We start from the raw sequence: 16,431 nt of genomic DNA, 5'->3' as shown, positions 1-16,431 counted from the left end.
AAGAATAGTTGCTCTCTTAGATGTTCTGGGAAATCAATCTCAGAACAGGCACTTATTGATGGTCTCTGATTTTGAACTGGCTGTGAATTTTGTATTATTCTGCAGTTTTCTGAAAGCTGGAATGTGTTTTATCAAAAGTGGATATAATTTGGGGGAATTCTATCGTTTCATGCTAGATTACAGCAAATGTAATATGAGAGCACTTTTTGAGACTGCCACTGCTGCATAAGTACATTCAGATCTACTGAATTGCTGTAGAGTAACACAATATTATGTGAGATGTATCCAGGCTTTAATGCAGAGGAAAGGAGACATGGACAAAGGTAAAAATTGAAATTGCTGTTCTCTAGATAAATGAGAGCCCTTCCTGACCTTACAAAACAGAGATGTCAAAGCCAACTGCTTCCTGACTCCCTCAGAGCCAGGCTACAGACTATTCCCCGATTTTCCCTTTCACACCTGGTGCCAGCATTGTGTGTCCTCAGTTAGCTGCTCGATGAATTGCCAGAATTACTAATTTGGAGTTGAATTATGTGTTTCTTAATTTCTGGTTCTTGGAACTGACTGACAGATGATAAAGGGGCACTAACTGTCAATGGAAAAGGCTCCTGACTCACAGCAAGTTGAGGTTGTGAGGGACAACAATTAAGAAACATGACTTATGTGCCTCCTATGAGGTCAGACTTGCAGCAGGAAAAAATTAAATCTGAATGCTATTGTTAATTTTCATGATTTTGAAACTGAACTCAGAATTTCTGTAGTCTAATTCGCACTTTTTTGAATGCTTCAGATTCTGGCAGTACTGCTCTTGCAACCAGATCCTCTTTTTGAGAGCTCATGGCAAATGCCTTCATTAGTGCCTGATCATTTTTTTCTTTTCATTTAGTTTCATTTATTTAACTTAAATTTATTTTCTTTTTTGTTTGTTTGTGGGTTTTTTTTTTTTGCTTTTTGTTTGTTTGTGGGTTTTTTTTTCTTTTTGTTTTCACCTGGCAGTTTTATCTCCATGTATAATTTCTCGTGTTCTTCTGAAATTTGTAGACATACAGCAGACCAAGCAGTGTTACCCTACAGTGGCCTTGGATGGCCACCCTGGACTCCTTCACTGCACATCTGCAGTTCAACCTGATAGTTTCAGAAAACTGGACTTACTGCTTGGGCAGGATCCAGTGGTGACTGCCTATTGCTGTGTAGCAGATCTGGTAAGCACATATATTTGATTCACATTCATTCACAGGGAGTCCAACAATTCAAGGAGGAGTCCATCTCCTTCTGTGTTTGACCTGTCCAGTCATGCATGCACAGAAAATATGACTCACTGGCAATATTAGAGTGCTGTGAAAATGGATATTTGTATAATAGATCTGGCCCTTAGATACTGAGTAAAGCATCATGGTACCTGAGCTATCCTTCCAGTGTGGTACTCCTGGGCTTCTGTTTACCTGCTAAGTGTGTGCTCCAGCATCCAACATTACTAAATATCCTCTGTTTATTATTTTCTGCCATCTTAAATAGTGCTGGACTATGGAGAATGCAAGGGTTAGTTACATAAGAAAACAACTAAAAAGAAATTTTGTTGCCAAACTGAAAAATTAATAAAAGTCCAAATTTAGACTAGAATCAGATCCTACTCAGCCATCCCATGGGCTCAGGTAGAGACACTTCCCACCAGCACAAGTGTCTTACACTTTCCATGCATGCAAAAGCCATGTCCCAGGAGATGGGTTATAAATAAGGTTTTCTTTAGCGATAGTTTTATTGGAGGAACGGCAGCATTGGGCCCTACTGGAAACATGGGCTAGTCAGGTTTTCGCTCTTCTCAGTGGTTCATGGTTCATGATTTTGTGCAAGAAAGGAACTACCTAGAGTGCTACCAGGTCTTTGGAGGAAATCCTGGGCTGCATATACCTAGAAGGAAATAAACTCCTCTAGTGTTGTACAAGTCCTTTCAAGGGCAGAGATTTCTAAGCTTCATATTGATCTACAAACTTCTTAAGTTCTTCACTCTCTTTTAGTACTAAAGTATAGTACTGAAGTAGGAATTGATCCAAAATATTAGGTTTCCAGTTGAATTTACAGTGCTGAGCAATACTATATAAAACTACCCTAAGTTTCTGGAATACACAAGGTTGCTTTTTTTTTTTGTTTTGTTTTTAAATTATTATTTTTTTATTTTATTTTATTTAAACTTTATGTTGCAGAAACATATGAAGATCTGCAAGACTATAGACTGTCTTACTGAGCACAGACAAAGAGGAAGACACCTCTTTTGTGCCACATAGCAAACCAGGCAACATGCACAGCAGCACAAAGAGCATAATTTGCCCCTCAGAGCTTTCCTCCACTGGTTGGACCATAATTTGGTCTGTGTAACTTGCTATTCAACTCAGCTCCTCTCTCCTCTAAAGCCAACCAACCTCTTACAATGATATTTAAAAGTGGATTCTGGGCTTTACTGGGCAGGCTGGTAAGTAGCCACATAGTAGGTGACAACATCTTCTCTCAAGAGTCATACGTGAATTCCATTTCAATCCACTGCAAGGAAAGGAGAAGCCACTCCTAATCATATTAACATGTTTTGAAAATAGATATTTTTTGAGTTAAAGTCCAAGTTAGTCAAGAGTTGTCTTCTAATTGCCATACTCTTTTAAAGGTTCTGTTGTCTTTATTCTCTCATAGGAGAAAAGATGTGTGCGTGTATCTCCTATCCAAAGAAAGATAAAGCTTTCTGTCCCAAGGAGCAGATTAAGGGCTTCACCTCTTGCTGGATGGATGCAAATGCAAGCACCGATGAATTAGGCATGATGTGCAGATGTGGGAAAATAGAAAAGGTGATGAAGAATAAAAGATATGGAAATATCAAAAAGGCAATTTGACAAGGACTAGTGTGCAACATGGTGGGAAAGGAGCAGAAGGCTTATTTTCAGTCTGCGCTAGGTTTATTTTCACTTGCTGGACATTTCAATTGATTTAAATGTCTATTTGCTATAGCATTTAATCCAAGATTATTTTTTTTTATTGCTGTCCAATGAAAAGATACAAAGAAGAGCTGAGTAAACATAACCTTTCTGTATTTAAAATCCCAGCCTTGAACTCTTTTGTAGCTAATGAAGGAAGTCACTTTTCCTTCAGAAATCCTGATCATGTTTGTGTAAACCATGTGTGAGGCCATTGTGAAGCAGTGCCTCACACAGCAGGTGCCCACAGCTCAGAGGCATCATCTTAAATCACCCTGAGTCAAGTGAATAACTCATGCAAAAAGGCAACAATAAGAAAACGTGACATGGGGGTGGACTCAACCATTGGGCTGGTTTCAAATTCTTCCATAGGCTTGAGGTTTAGTGCCAGAGTTACCAACATGATACTGGAGTGGTTTTTGTTAAATCTACCCAACAATGCATAAATTGTGCCATGAGATACTCTTGTGGCTGACAGCTGAGCTCGGGGAATGGTATCACTACTTACTTTATTGTGCCCTGTGTGGAAAAACTTATTGTTGCTTTCTACAGCCTCAGGGGAGTGGAATCATCCACAGTCATAGAATCACAGAATGATAGAATGTCCTGAGTCGAAAAGGACCCACAAGGATCATCAAGTCCAACTCCTGTCCCTGCATATGACAACCCCACGGTTCACACCATGTGTCTAAGGGTGTTGTCCAGTCTCTTCTTGAACACTGTCAGGCTTGGGGCCGTGACACCTCCCTGAGGAGCCTGTTCCAGTGCTCCACCACCCCCTGGGGGAAGAACCTTTTCCTCATGTCCAACCTAAACTTCCCCTGGCACATCTTCCTGACATTACCTCGGGTTCTGTCACTGGTCACTAGAGAGAAGAGATCAGCACCTGTGCCTCCTCCTCCCCTTGTGAGGAAGCTGTAGCCACCATGAGGTGTCCTCTCAGTTTCTTCCCGTCCAGGCTGAACAAACTCAGTGACTTTAGCTGCTCCTCATATGGCTTCCCCTCTAAACCTTTCATCCACTTTGTAGACCTCTTCTGGACACTCTCCAGTAGCTTTATATCTTTTTATCCTGTGTTGCCCAGAACTGCACACAGTGCTCCAGGTGAGGCCGCACCAGTGCTGTATCTTCATCCAGGACTGCAACAGTGCATTGCAAATCACCAGGTGCTTCCTGGCCTGGATGTATATAATCCAAATCTGCAATTTTGTGGACTCAGGGAAGTTCTGCTCCACCAGAAAGCAAACATAACCTTGAGTGTGAGCCTGATTCAGGTTTAAACCCATTCCCAATTCCTTCAAAGCTTAACTCGAGGCGGGGCTTTAGGTGCAGATGTAGCACAGACACCTCCTTGTAGAACAGGAGAAGTTATTGGTAGAAGGGCAACAGAGCTTTCTTTTCACAAGTAGCATTTCAATGGTACAAAACACCTTTTTGTGAGGAGACCTGTCTGTAAAGCATTGGTGAGGTGGCCTAGGACAGATCTGATCATTAGTGGGAAATGCTGTAGCAAGCACTAATCAAGGTAATTAACATGGTTATTTAAACTTTTTGCTTACAAAGTAATTGTCAGGGTAATAAAAAGTAAGACTGTGAGAAAATTAGACAGCTATCCTATAACAATCCTATTTCTGCTCCATTATTTTAAGTCTTCTTATTGCCTCAACCAACCATTACTAAGTCATGGGCCATGATACGTGGGTTAGTAATGTTCCACATCACATTTTTCATAATAACAGTTTTACCTTTTGCTATTAAATCTCTGCCATAGTGCTCAGAAAATGTATAAATATACAAAGGCAAATAAAAGCAAACTGCATTCTTCTTATTATTTCATATCTCAGTAGTAATGGTTTCTTTAAAATAAAAATGGTTTCTTTAATTAGCTTATTTTTATAGAGGTTATAAAAAGTAGAATTTAGATCAATAATGGTAATGGCTACAGACTTTGCTGCAGTTGTCTTCTCAACAAACAGTCTGAAACCAAGTTGAGCTAAAATCTTTGGTTAAAGAATAGAATATACAGAAGAATTTTCACTTCAGTATTTAAATACTGATTTCCTCATAATGGAAATGGAAATAGAATATTTTCTTCATCAGGGTAAAGAAAAATGGTTTGTTGTTATATTGTCCTATATAAGATGATGAATGACAGAATTTTTTATTTTTTTTTTCCCAAACACAGCTTTTTGATGCTTCCAAGAATCATTCTGCATCACTGAAGCAGAAAACATGTGTGCTCTTACAGACTGGTAGGGTTTCCCTGCTCCACTCCCTTCTGCACATTGCTCCCTCCCCAGTCTCTGTGCAAGGCTGTGTGGAAATGGCAGGCTGATCTGGCCCTAAGCATCGTATCTCATCATTCTGGAAATGGTGCTACTTCATTTAGGGAATTTGAAAGATTACAGTACATAAATTACAAAATGAAGAAATTATGTTCTCAAGACAAAACTCACTCATTAACTGCTAAAAAGCTGGGAATAAAAAGGCAAGCCGCAAATATTTTTGGTGTTAAACTCTGCACATTATACCTGCTGTGTAGATGCTCTTCAGATTAACGGCTATTTGAAAACCACAATTTAAAAAGATGGTTTTTTAAAAGACTCACTGATTCAAAATGTGATTTCTACTTGTATGTGCAGTTCAGTTGACAGTGCAAGTTTTTCACACAGGTTTGTGTTAATAATTTATGTAGACACAAACTCTTACATGCCTTATAAAAATGGAACACAGCTAGATTTGTGCATTTACAATCCATCCTCTATATACAACTCAGAGTGAAGAAGTTTTGTGTGCTGAAGTAGAAATCATAGGGAAGCCACTCTGTAAATTTAGCTCTTATTGTGAAGAATCTGAATGCACACTGAAATGAGACATGGGTAGCATTCACATTTATTTTTTGGTTGTTTGCCTTAAATTCCTGTGGGGGACCTTAAGGAGCTCTATGTCATCTTGTATCCTGTAAACATCCACAGTAGTACCATTTTTATAGTCTCTGTGAATGTATGTGGTTTATTTAATGGGAAAAAAATTACTTCTATAGCTTTGTAAGCTTTCCAGGTGCAGCCTGAAAAGACTAAAGGAGGATTTACTCTTTTTGCCACTTAGCAGACCACTAGATGTGGTTATTATGATACCTCAGAGTCAACTCTGGGTTTCAGAGCTGCATATCTTAACATACCTGATGAGTATAGATGGGAGTATTTACATAACAGTCTTAATCAAAGCAGGGAAAATAAAGTAATATTTCCAGTATTAATTTGCTAGTCATGCTGATAAAGAACTGCAATACAGTCTGGGCATGAGCTTTTCCAGCACAGACATTATTGTTACTGGGGCTGATCCAAAGCCCTTTGCAGTGAATTGTAGCCTCTGAATTACAGGAGATTGTCTTCATTGACTTAAATGGTCTTTGGATCAGGTCCATAATGAATTATTACTTAAGGTAGTCTACAAGTATGATTAGAAGTGTTAGATAAAACCCCAATGAAGAAAATGAGGTATATTGCACATTTCTCTCTCTTGATTTCCCATTACAAAATTCCCTATTTAAAAAACAACATTGATTCAGATTGCAACCAACCACAGTCTGATCAAACCTCTCATTCATAAAAACAGCTTTGCAATACTTTGTTTCCATTTTTATGGGGCAGTGATAATGATGTGGTGCACTCCAGACTCTGCTGGAATTGATCAGGCTACAGGGACTCTCCTAGGCCTATATCATCACAGTAATGACCTGTAGTTAATACACAGAATCGAGTGGCTAAAACTCTGAATAAAACAGAAGCTATGTCCAAAATCTGAAAGATCTCATTAGGCAATAGGTTATATCTGACCTAATTAATAGCACCTTATGTGTGAGGATAAAGATTTCTCATGCTTATATTTCTTTCAAGTTAATACAAATAATGTAACCATCCATATGATGTCTATCTAAAAACATATGAATATGAGACTCTCATGAGATTCTAATTCAACTGGAGTGACAGTTGGTAGACAATACAAGACAGACAATAGTCAATGTGTCTAACAATAACAGAATGCATCAGGCTACTGAAATAAGCTTCTCAGAAACTTTTAAGTTCCTATATTTAACATTTTGACACTCCAGAAATTCTCACATGATCCAAAATTTCTACAGTGTGAATGCAAACACTCAGCTTGCTAAGTCCTCAAAACGTTGGGCTGGCCCCCGACATAACCTGACATCCCATCCATAGTCACAAAATAAGCATGCCTACAAAAATCTCACTGTGAGAGGAAAAGACTGCTGCTCTGAGTAGGCATTAATAACAAGGAGGCATTAAATTAACAACTGCATTTGCTAGCCAGTAAAGGGAGGTGATTGTCCCTCTCTGCTCTGCACTGGTGCAGCCGCATCTGGAGCACTGTGTGCAGTTCTGGGCAACACAGGACAAAAAGATATAAAGCTACTGGAGACTGCCCAGAAGAGGGACACAAAGTGGGTGAAAGGTTTAGAGGGGACGCTGTATGAAGAGTGGCTAAGGTCAGTAAAGCTAAAGCCATTAAAGTTCAACCTGGAGAAGAGGAGAGTAAGAGGAGACCTCATGACAGCTACAGCTTCCTCACAAGGCGGGGAGGAGGCGCAGGTGCTGATTGATCTCTTCTCTCTGGTGACCAGTGACAGAACCCGAGGCAATGTCAGGAAGATGTGCCAGGGGAAGTTTAGGTTGGACATGAGGAAAAGGTTCTTCCCCCAGAGGGTGGTGCAGCACTGGAACAGGCTCCCCAGGGAGGTGTCACGGTCCCAAGCCTGACAGTGTTCAAGAAGAGACTGGACAACGCCCTCAGACACATGGTGTGAACTGTGGGGTTGTCATATGCAGGTACAGGAGCTGGACTCAATGATGCTTGTGGGTCCCTTCCAACTCAGGACATTCTATCATTCTATGATTCTAACTCCAGTAGAGTCCTTTTCTCTCCCTTTCCTGCCTCCCCTTCGCCCATCCAGGTGTGGTGTTTAGCCAGCAGTGATGCTGAACACTGAGCAGCTCATTGCTGCTCAGAATGGCCTCCAGCCACTCCTAGAAATGACAGCCACCATCTTAGTCTTTAAAAAAGAAAACTGTTAGCAAGAGGATACAAACATTCAGCATCCCAGCTGGTAACAGGCACTTTCTGGTTGACTTGAAGTAACTCTAAACCTAGCCCTGGGGGATAAAACATAGAAAACACTGTTCCTCAGTCTCCTGCTAACCAGGAGCAGCAGTTTTCCCCACAGTGCACCAGCTGCTGTGAAACGTGCACTGTGGTGCCCACCCTTCTTGCCTGGTGTTTATAAGACTAGGCACCTAGTGCAGCAGCTGTGAATTCAACGAGGCTTAAATGTTAAGTGTTGCTGCTCTGAATATCACATCACTTAATTCATCCTTTGGGAACACATATCTGAAAGTGATGAATGTTTACTTCTGTGATCTAGAAGGCAAGACACACATCATTTTCAGTTTCTCTTCACCATGACTGAGTAGATGGAGAAAACTCAAGTAATGGATCTTTACAGTGACCCAATGATGTCCTCTTGGCTGGTGAAAGGCTTTTGCAGTGAGCTGTGAATCACTCACAAAGATTTTTTGCTTAAATTTTTCTCATGCCTAAGAAGCAGCATGAAAATGGCATTCTTTCTTTAAAAGCACTCTGCATCTGTTGAGTCAAATTGCAAATTGAAGTATCTTGTTTTTTCCACACTGCAACTTCAGTTAGTTTATCTGAGGATCTGAATATCAAGCAGAGTTTGTTAACAAAGCTATTGATAGGTATGAGTCAGCACAGTAGTCAGCTCTTTCCCAATTAGTTGTTTTGTGAGAAATTTAAAAAAAAAAGGGGAGCAAGGGGAATCAAAGGTTAGCAATAAACTGGCACGAAAGTGCACAGGACACAGGCACAAAGCTGCAGGTGCACCAAGGAACAAGGGGATTTCCAACCCTGAGTCCCAAAGAAAACTCCAAAAAGTATCCCAGGCTCAGAAAGGAGTTATTAAAAGTTATAAAGTTGGCATGTTGTAGTGGGTTGACTTTCGCTGACACCAGCTGCCTACCAAGGTTGCTCTATCACTCCACTCCTCAGATGGACAGGAGAGAGAAAATATAATGAAAGGCTTGTGGGTTGAGATAAGGACAAGGAGAGGTCATTCACCAATTACCAGCATGGGCAAAACAGACTCGACTTGGGGAATTTAGGTTAATTTATAACCAATCAAATCAGAGTAGGATAATTAGAAAACAAAAACTAAATCTTAAAACATCTTCCTCCCATCCCTCTCTTCTTCCTAGGCTAGCTTGACTCCCAGATTCTCTACCTCCACCCACCAAGCAGCACAGGAAGGCAAGGAATGGAGGTTGTGGTCAGTTCATCACATGTTGTCTCTGCTGCTCCTTCCACCTCAGGGGGAGACTCCTCACACTCATTCCCTGCTCCAGTGTGGGGTCCCTCCCACAGGAGATAGTCCTTCATGAACTTCTCCAATGTGAGTCCCTCCCATGGGCTGCAGTTCTTCACAAACTGCTCCAGTGTGCATCCCTTCCATGGGGTGCAGTCCTTCAGGAACAAATTGCTTCAGCGTGGGTCTCCCACGGGGTCACAAGTTCTGAGAGCAAACCTGCTTCAGCCTGGGCTTCTCTCTCCATGGGGCCACAGTTCCTGCCAGGACCCTGCTCCAACATGGGCTTCCCATGAGGCCACAGCCTCCTTCAGGTGTCTACCTGGTGTGATGTGGGGTCCTTCACAAGCTGCAGGTGGAGATCTGTTCCACCATAGACCTCCATGGGCTGCAGGAGGACAGCCGGTCTCACCACGGTCTGCACCACGGGCTGTAGGAGAATCTCTGCTCTGGCACCTGGAGCACCTCCTGCCCTCCTTCTGCACTGACCTCTGTGTCTGCAGAGTTGTTTCTCTCGCATATTCTCACTCCTTTCTCCCAGCTGCTGTTGCTGTTGTGTGGTAACTGTTCCCTCTTCTTACCAATGTTATCCCAGAAGTGCTACCACCGTCACTGATGGGCTCAGCCTTGGACAGCAGCGGGTCCATCTTGGAGCCAGCTGACATTGGCTCTATCAGACATGGGGGAATCTTGTAGCAGCTTCACACAGAAGCCACCCCTGTAGCTCTCCCACTACCAAAACATTGCCATGCAAACCAAATACATTCCCTAAGGCAGAACTGCCCCTGTCAGTTTTTTATCTAGTGTTCAAACCTTCAGCAGGGAACAGATACAATCCTGACCCTCAGCTGGAACAAACTGGCATATGCACTTACTGATGCTACCTGAAAAGTTGGTTTGTCTTTTACCCTGCTTACTGAGGAAACAAATATTGTGTGCATTTTAGTACATTAAATATCTATTTACTTGATCGTAACAAATTTTAGAGTTGGGACAACATCCAAATTTAACATAAGGACAACCAAATAAAAGATGATGTGTTTCTACCGATTTCCTGAAATCAACAGCTGGCTCAGAGAGAAAGGCTCTCAAAATGACTTCATGGATGGAAAGGCTGCAGTGTACACTGCCCACAGGTAGAGGGGGAGTCACCCTAGAGGGGCACATTTGGAGAGCTCCATGCAAAGCCTCATTCTGCTTTCTGGCCCTATTAAATATTAGAGCATTTGACTACAGATGCAAAGCTGCTGAACCCAGGCCATGTTACTGCTGCTGCTCGGGGCAGTAGGTACTAACTTTTGTGATAATGAAAGCAATCTTGAAAAGCCTGCAGTAAAAGATCTGAGAGGTGTGACTTTTGCTATTCATATCCATCAACTGTTAATCCTGAAATCTAAAAAGTGCTAATTCAATTACCAGTCTTAATGATTTAATTGCAACAGTTTTCATCAAAACATACAGTGGTTTGCTTGACTAAAAATCTCCAACTACTGTATCCTCCTGCACATCTTTTTGCCAAAAACCCTTCAACTTCCTAAAACTAGTTCCTTCATCTTCCATAACCCAGAGCTTAGTTGAATATGAAGGTACAGATTAAAATACTTTGTTTTTAAAAAATATTAATAGCTTAACGTGACTGTGAAGATGGCTTCATTCATTGGCTTTTCAGTGTGCCACACCAGAGCACAGGAGAGCATGGTCTCTACCATGAGACACAGAAAACTCTGGCTACAAGGTGCTTCTCAAGGCATTCTCTTAAGTGATTTTGGCATCTTGTATGCAAAGGGCCCAGAATTTCATTTTAACCAGTACAGGATTTCTAGGTGTTAGGAATTTGCCTTTTTTATTTTAATACAAAATTACTGTTTCAAACACACATATAAACACACATGTACTCCCTCACATGCCTGATTAATTTTTATGCATCATTCTCACAATGAAGAATTGTTTTCTGGGCAATATTTTTAGAAAAAAAAAAAAAAATGCAATCCTATTCCCAGGACTCCGCATTGCCAGCTATGGCTAGAATGAGAATCTATCAAATAGACAGATGCATCATCATTTTCCCCAAACACTATCAAGTATGATCATCACATCAGCCTTCCATTTATCATCACTCAGAAACTAAGATTTACTCAAAATCCCAAAACCATCACTTATTTACCCCTGTCAAAGTCACTATGGGAACACTGAAGCCATTAGCATTTTCCTCCTTCAAACTCAGTGCATCTGACTTTACTTGAGGATATTATTCCATATGTCAGACAGAAATATGTTTCATCTTCATTGAGAAGAAATTAGTGCAATTCAAAGTTAAAATAGTGGTTTCTTCAGCATAATTCTGTGATGATGATAATTTTGGCCTGAACTAAATGTAATTTATCACCATTAAAGCAGTAAATTAAAAATATACAAGCTAATTAGATAGTTTTGTATAAAAATATTGCTATGGAACAAGTAAAGTTAAAATGTCTTACTGTCATAGTGTGCCTATTTAAAATTAAGGTGAAATCAATGCTTATGATAAGTTGAAGAACATTATGATTGTATTTGGAGCTTTTGGGAAATAATCCAAAATATCTTGTTTTAGAGTATTTCTTCAACCTGGTCTTGTTAATGCAGAAATGGTTGGGTGTCTTGGAGTTATGGGATGTCAAAGAGTAACAGGGTGATACTCTCCTTTCAGATCAATAAATGGCAGCTGTGTCTATTAAAAGCAGAATAATACAAGTGAATTCAACACATTCCTGAGAATAAAGGAATTTCACCCTGGTTTGAAACTTTTCCTCAGGTTCAGACAAATTCAGATGATATACTGTCCCATCACTTTCAGTTGTTATATGTCTCAAAACCCTCAGGTCACAAAGTACTAGAAATTTCAGAAGCAAGCCAGTCAGAATTTCCATTGAAGGAAAGCAGCTTCAGTCATTCACTCTAATCAGGACAAAATATCCCATCTCAATTTATGGCTGCTTCTGTTTGTTTGCCATTTAATACTCTTAGCAGAGTTTCATTGAAGCCAGCATGCTATCACATCCTAAGGTCAGACCTCATATACAGTTGATGGTAATTCCCCTGAACCAACTTCTCAAGTTGATGCAGGAGCGAAGTCCCTCCCACTGTATGAGAAGATTAGGTTTGTGACCACTTAAGGAACCTGAACATACATAAATCTATGGGACCTGACAAGATGAATTCCAGAGTCCTGAGGGAGTTGGTTGATGAAGTTGCCAAGCCACTCTCTGTGATATTTGAGAAGGCACAGCAGTCAGGTGAAGTCCCTGGTGACTGGAAAAATGGAAACATCACACCCACTTTTAAAAAGGGTAGAAAGGAGGACTCTGGGAACTATTGACTTGTCAGCCTCCCCTCTGTGCCTGGGAAGTTCATGGAACAGATCCTCCTAGAGGCTGTGCTAAAGCACATGGGAGACAGGGAGGTCATTCGAGACAGCCAGCATGGCTTCACTAAGGGCAAGTCCTGCCTGACCAACCTGGTGGCCTTCTACAATGGAGTAACTATATCAGTGGACAAAGGCTATGGATGTTGTCTATCAGGACTTCCATAAAGCCTTTGATATGTGTCCCTCACAACATCCTTCTCTCTAAATTGGAGAGATAGAGATTTGATAGGTAAACTGTTCCGTGGATGAGGGACTGGCTGGATGGTCTCACCCAGAGAGTAGTAGTCCTTGGCACAATATCTGGATGGACACTGGTAACAAGTGGTGTCCCTCAGGTATCCATACTGGGACAGTACTGTTTAATATCTTCATCAACAACACAGACAGGGGGATTGAGTGAACCCACAGCAAGACTGCAGATGACACCACCTGAGTGGTGCAGTTGACACACCTGATGTAAGGGATGCCATCCAGAGGGACCTGGACAAGCTCAAAAAGTGGGCCCATGAGAAACTAGTGAGGGTCAACAAGGCCAAGTCCAAGGTCCTGCACCTGGATCGGGCCACCCCTCAGCATTAATACAGGCTGGAGGATGAAGGGATTGAGAGCAGCTGTGTGGAGAAGGACTTGGGGGTACTGGTGGATGGAAGATGGGGAATGATCTGGCAATGTGCACTTGCAGCTCAGAAGGCAAATCACATCTTGGGCTGCATCAAAAAGAGCGTGACCAGCAGGTTGAGGGAAGTGATTCTGCCCATCTATTCCACTCTGGGGAGACTCAACCTGGGGTATTGTGTCCAGCTCTGCAACACTCAGTACAGGAAAGACATGGACCTGTTGGAGAGAGTCCAGAGGAGGGCCACAAAAATGATCAGAGGGCTGGAACATCTAGTCCAACCCTCCTTCAATAAGCAGGGACATCTTCAAATAGATCAGGTTGCTCAGAGCCCCGTTCAGCCTGGTCTTGAATTTCTCCAGGGATGGGGCATCTACCATCTCTCTGGGCAACCTGTTCCAGTGCTTCACCACTCTCATTGTAAAAACTTCTTCCTCGTGTTTAGCCTGAATCTCCCCTCCTTTAGTTTAAAACCATCTACCCCTGTCCTATTGTAGCAGGGCCTTCTAAAAAGTCTGTCCTCATCTTTCCTATAGGACCCTTTTAAGTACTGAAAGGCCACAATAAAGTGTTCCCAGAGCCCGGGGGCCACAACCTCCAGGCTGAACAACCCTCTTAGGAGAGGTGTTCTAGCCCGCTTGGTGCCCCTCCTATGGACTCTTTCCAACATGTCCATGTTTTTCCTGTACTGGGGGCTCCAGAGCTGGATGCAGTACAGGAATTTTTTTCTCATCCCTAACAGGGCTAGAAGAAACAGCAATGAGCTTAAACAGCAGCAAGGGAAATTTAGGGTAGATGTAAGGTAATGTTTCTTGATGGAGGACTCTAATGAATAGATTAGACAAATTGATCATGAAAGACCTAATACCCTGACTGGAAAAAAGACTGAGTGTAAATAGTCTTTTTCAGCCCTGTTTTTCAAATTTCTAGGATGTTTTGTGAATCTTTCTGTTGGACTGGCTTTAGCTGCTTGAAAATGTCCTCCCTGGTGACCCACAAAAAAAAAAAAAAAAAAAAATTCAAGTGAAAGAGTGAACTAGCAGAGATTATTTGCATGGCTTCAGAATACAGACATGGTGCTAGAAGATGATCAAGTCTCTGGGACTTTATAGCAAAGGAATGAACAAAAAAGGGGTCCTGGGATTTAAACACTTACTGTCTGAGCCTCAGTTTTTCTAAACAGTACCTCAATCTTTCATTTTCTGCCACATGCATGTACAACTATTACACCTAAAACAAATGAACAAGCAAACAGAGTGCTTCTGAGCAGTAAAGAGATGCGCTTTATTAAATTCTTGTGTTTGCACTCATGGGAAATGCAGAGGTGCTACAGTGATTGCAACAATGGATGGAAAAGAGTATTTATTCCAAATTATGTAACTCACCTGTACTTGACCCTCTCTTTCCAGGAAGTCAGTATCATTTCTGACATTATACATACCACTAGATTTTTAGCTAGCTTTGATATCTAATTATTTTCAGCTTGTATTGAAGTCTTGCATTCACTAGTTCCAGTTTTCCCTGGGTTTTTGTGGAAAAAACTTCCTTTCCTTTTTCTTTTTCTTTTTCTTCTTTTTCTTTTTTCTTTTTCTTTTTCTTTTTCTTTTTTTCTTTTTCTTTTTCTTTTTCTTTTTCTTTTTCTTTTCCTTTTCCTTTTTCTTGTTTTCTTTTGTTTTCTTTTTCTCTTTCATTTTCATTTCCTTTTTTGTTTTCTCTTTCATTTTCCTCCTCTCCTCTCCTCTCCTCTCCTCTCCTCTCCTCTCCTCTCCTCTCCTCTCCTCTCCTCTCCTCTCCTCTCCTCTCCTCTCCTCTCCTCTCCTCTCCTCTCCTCTCCTCTCCTCTCCTCTCCTCTCCTCTCCTCTCCTCTCCTCCCCCGCCCTCCTCTGCCCTCCCCTCCCTTTCCTTCCCCTCCCCTCCTTTCTCCTGCCTTCTGATCCTCTCCTTGCTATCTCAGTATTGACAGGATCTTCATTAGTGTCTGATTCTGTCAGGTCTCATTCTTTAATGATGCTATTTCTTTACTGTCTCAGAAAGGTGTTTTGAGGATCAGGGCTACATATACATAGGCATTTTGGAGCAGGGTCAGTGTCATCCTCAGATTCCCAGTCACTGTGCCCTCATCATGGTGCAGGTAGGTCCATCATAGTCTTACTCTACAGGTGTCAGGTGCCTCTAGAGCTGAACCAAAAACAAAGAGAAGTTTGAATAACTTTAACTGAGCAACTAGTGTAGTGGTGAGGGCCAGGAACATCCCAAGGTCCTTTAGCAGCTGTAGCTGTTAGTAAGTGATATGCTTTAGCTGCCAGGAGAGCTCTTGTGAAATAAAGCAATAATTTCATTTATTTCTCTTCAAAATGTGGTTGTCAGTTTGCAGCTGAAAAAGAAGATAAAATAGCCACTGGTATTTAAGAAGAACCACAAGCTGGTCTTTACACACTACTTTTCAGACAGCATAGCTGGCAAAGTGCTCCGTAGGCTCATAATCATTCCTGTGAATATTATGATCAGCTATTAGACCTAGGTTTTCTACAATTGAACAAACCATAACTTGTCTTCTTATTTAAACTAACCATAAAATCCATGTTAGCAGTTCTAGATGGAGGTGACAATAGTCTCAAAGTTCTGTTTCAGGAGGCTTGTGCTGATCACTGAGGTCAAAGTAATGCTTTGAATGTGCACAGCACTGCACAAATGCTAAGCACTGTTATTGAAGTGCTCACCTTTTCACCGTGTCTGTCCATAGGGCACTGTAAAATATAATTTTCATAAATTAATTCAACCCTGCATCCCTGATAAGCATGGCTTTAAACTTATTTTTTCTCCTCGCCCCCTCCTCTTTTTTTTTTTTGAGGAGGAGGAGGAAGGAAGTAATAAAGAAAACATTGGCCACTGATATAATCAAGCACAGGAAAGGAAAACAGAACCTCTCCAGCAAAAGGTGGCACTTAAACGAATGGTGAACACGGCAGTTAGTCAATACACTGGTCCTGTGCTTCCTGGACTGTCTTCCTCTTCTTAGATTCTTAACCTGATGGACTGTTGATTGCCCACTTTT

Source organism: Nesoenas mayeri, assembly GCF_963082525.1.
Source record: "Nesoenas mayeri genome assembly, chromosome: 1".
NCBI classification, from domain to species: Eukaryota; Metazoa; Chordata; class Aves; order Columbiformes; family Columbidae; genus Nesoenas; species Nesoenas mayeri.
This window is presented reverse-complemented; position numbering follows the sequence as displayed.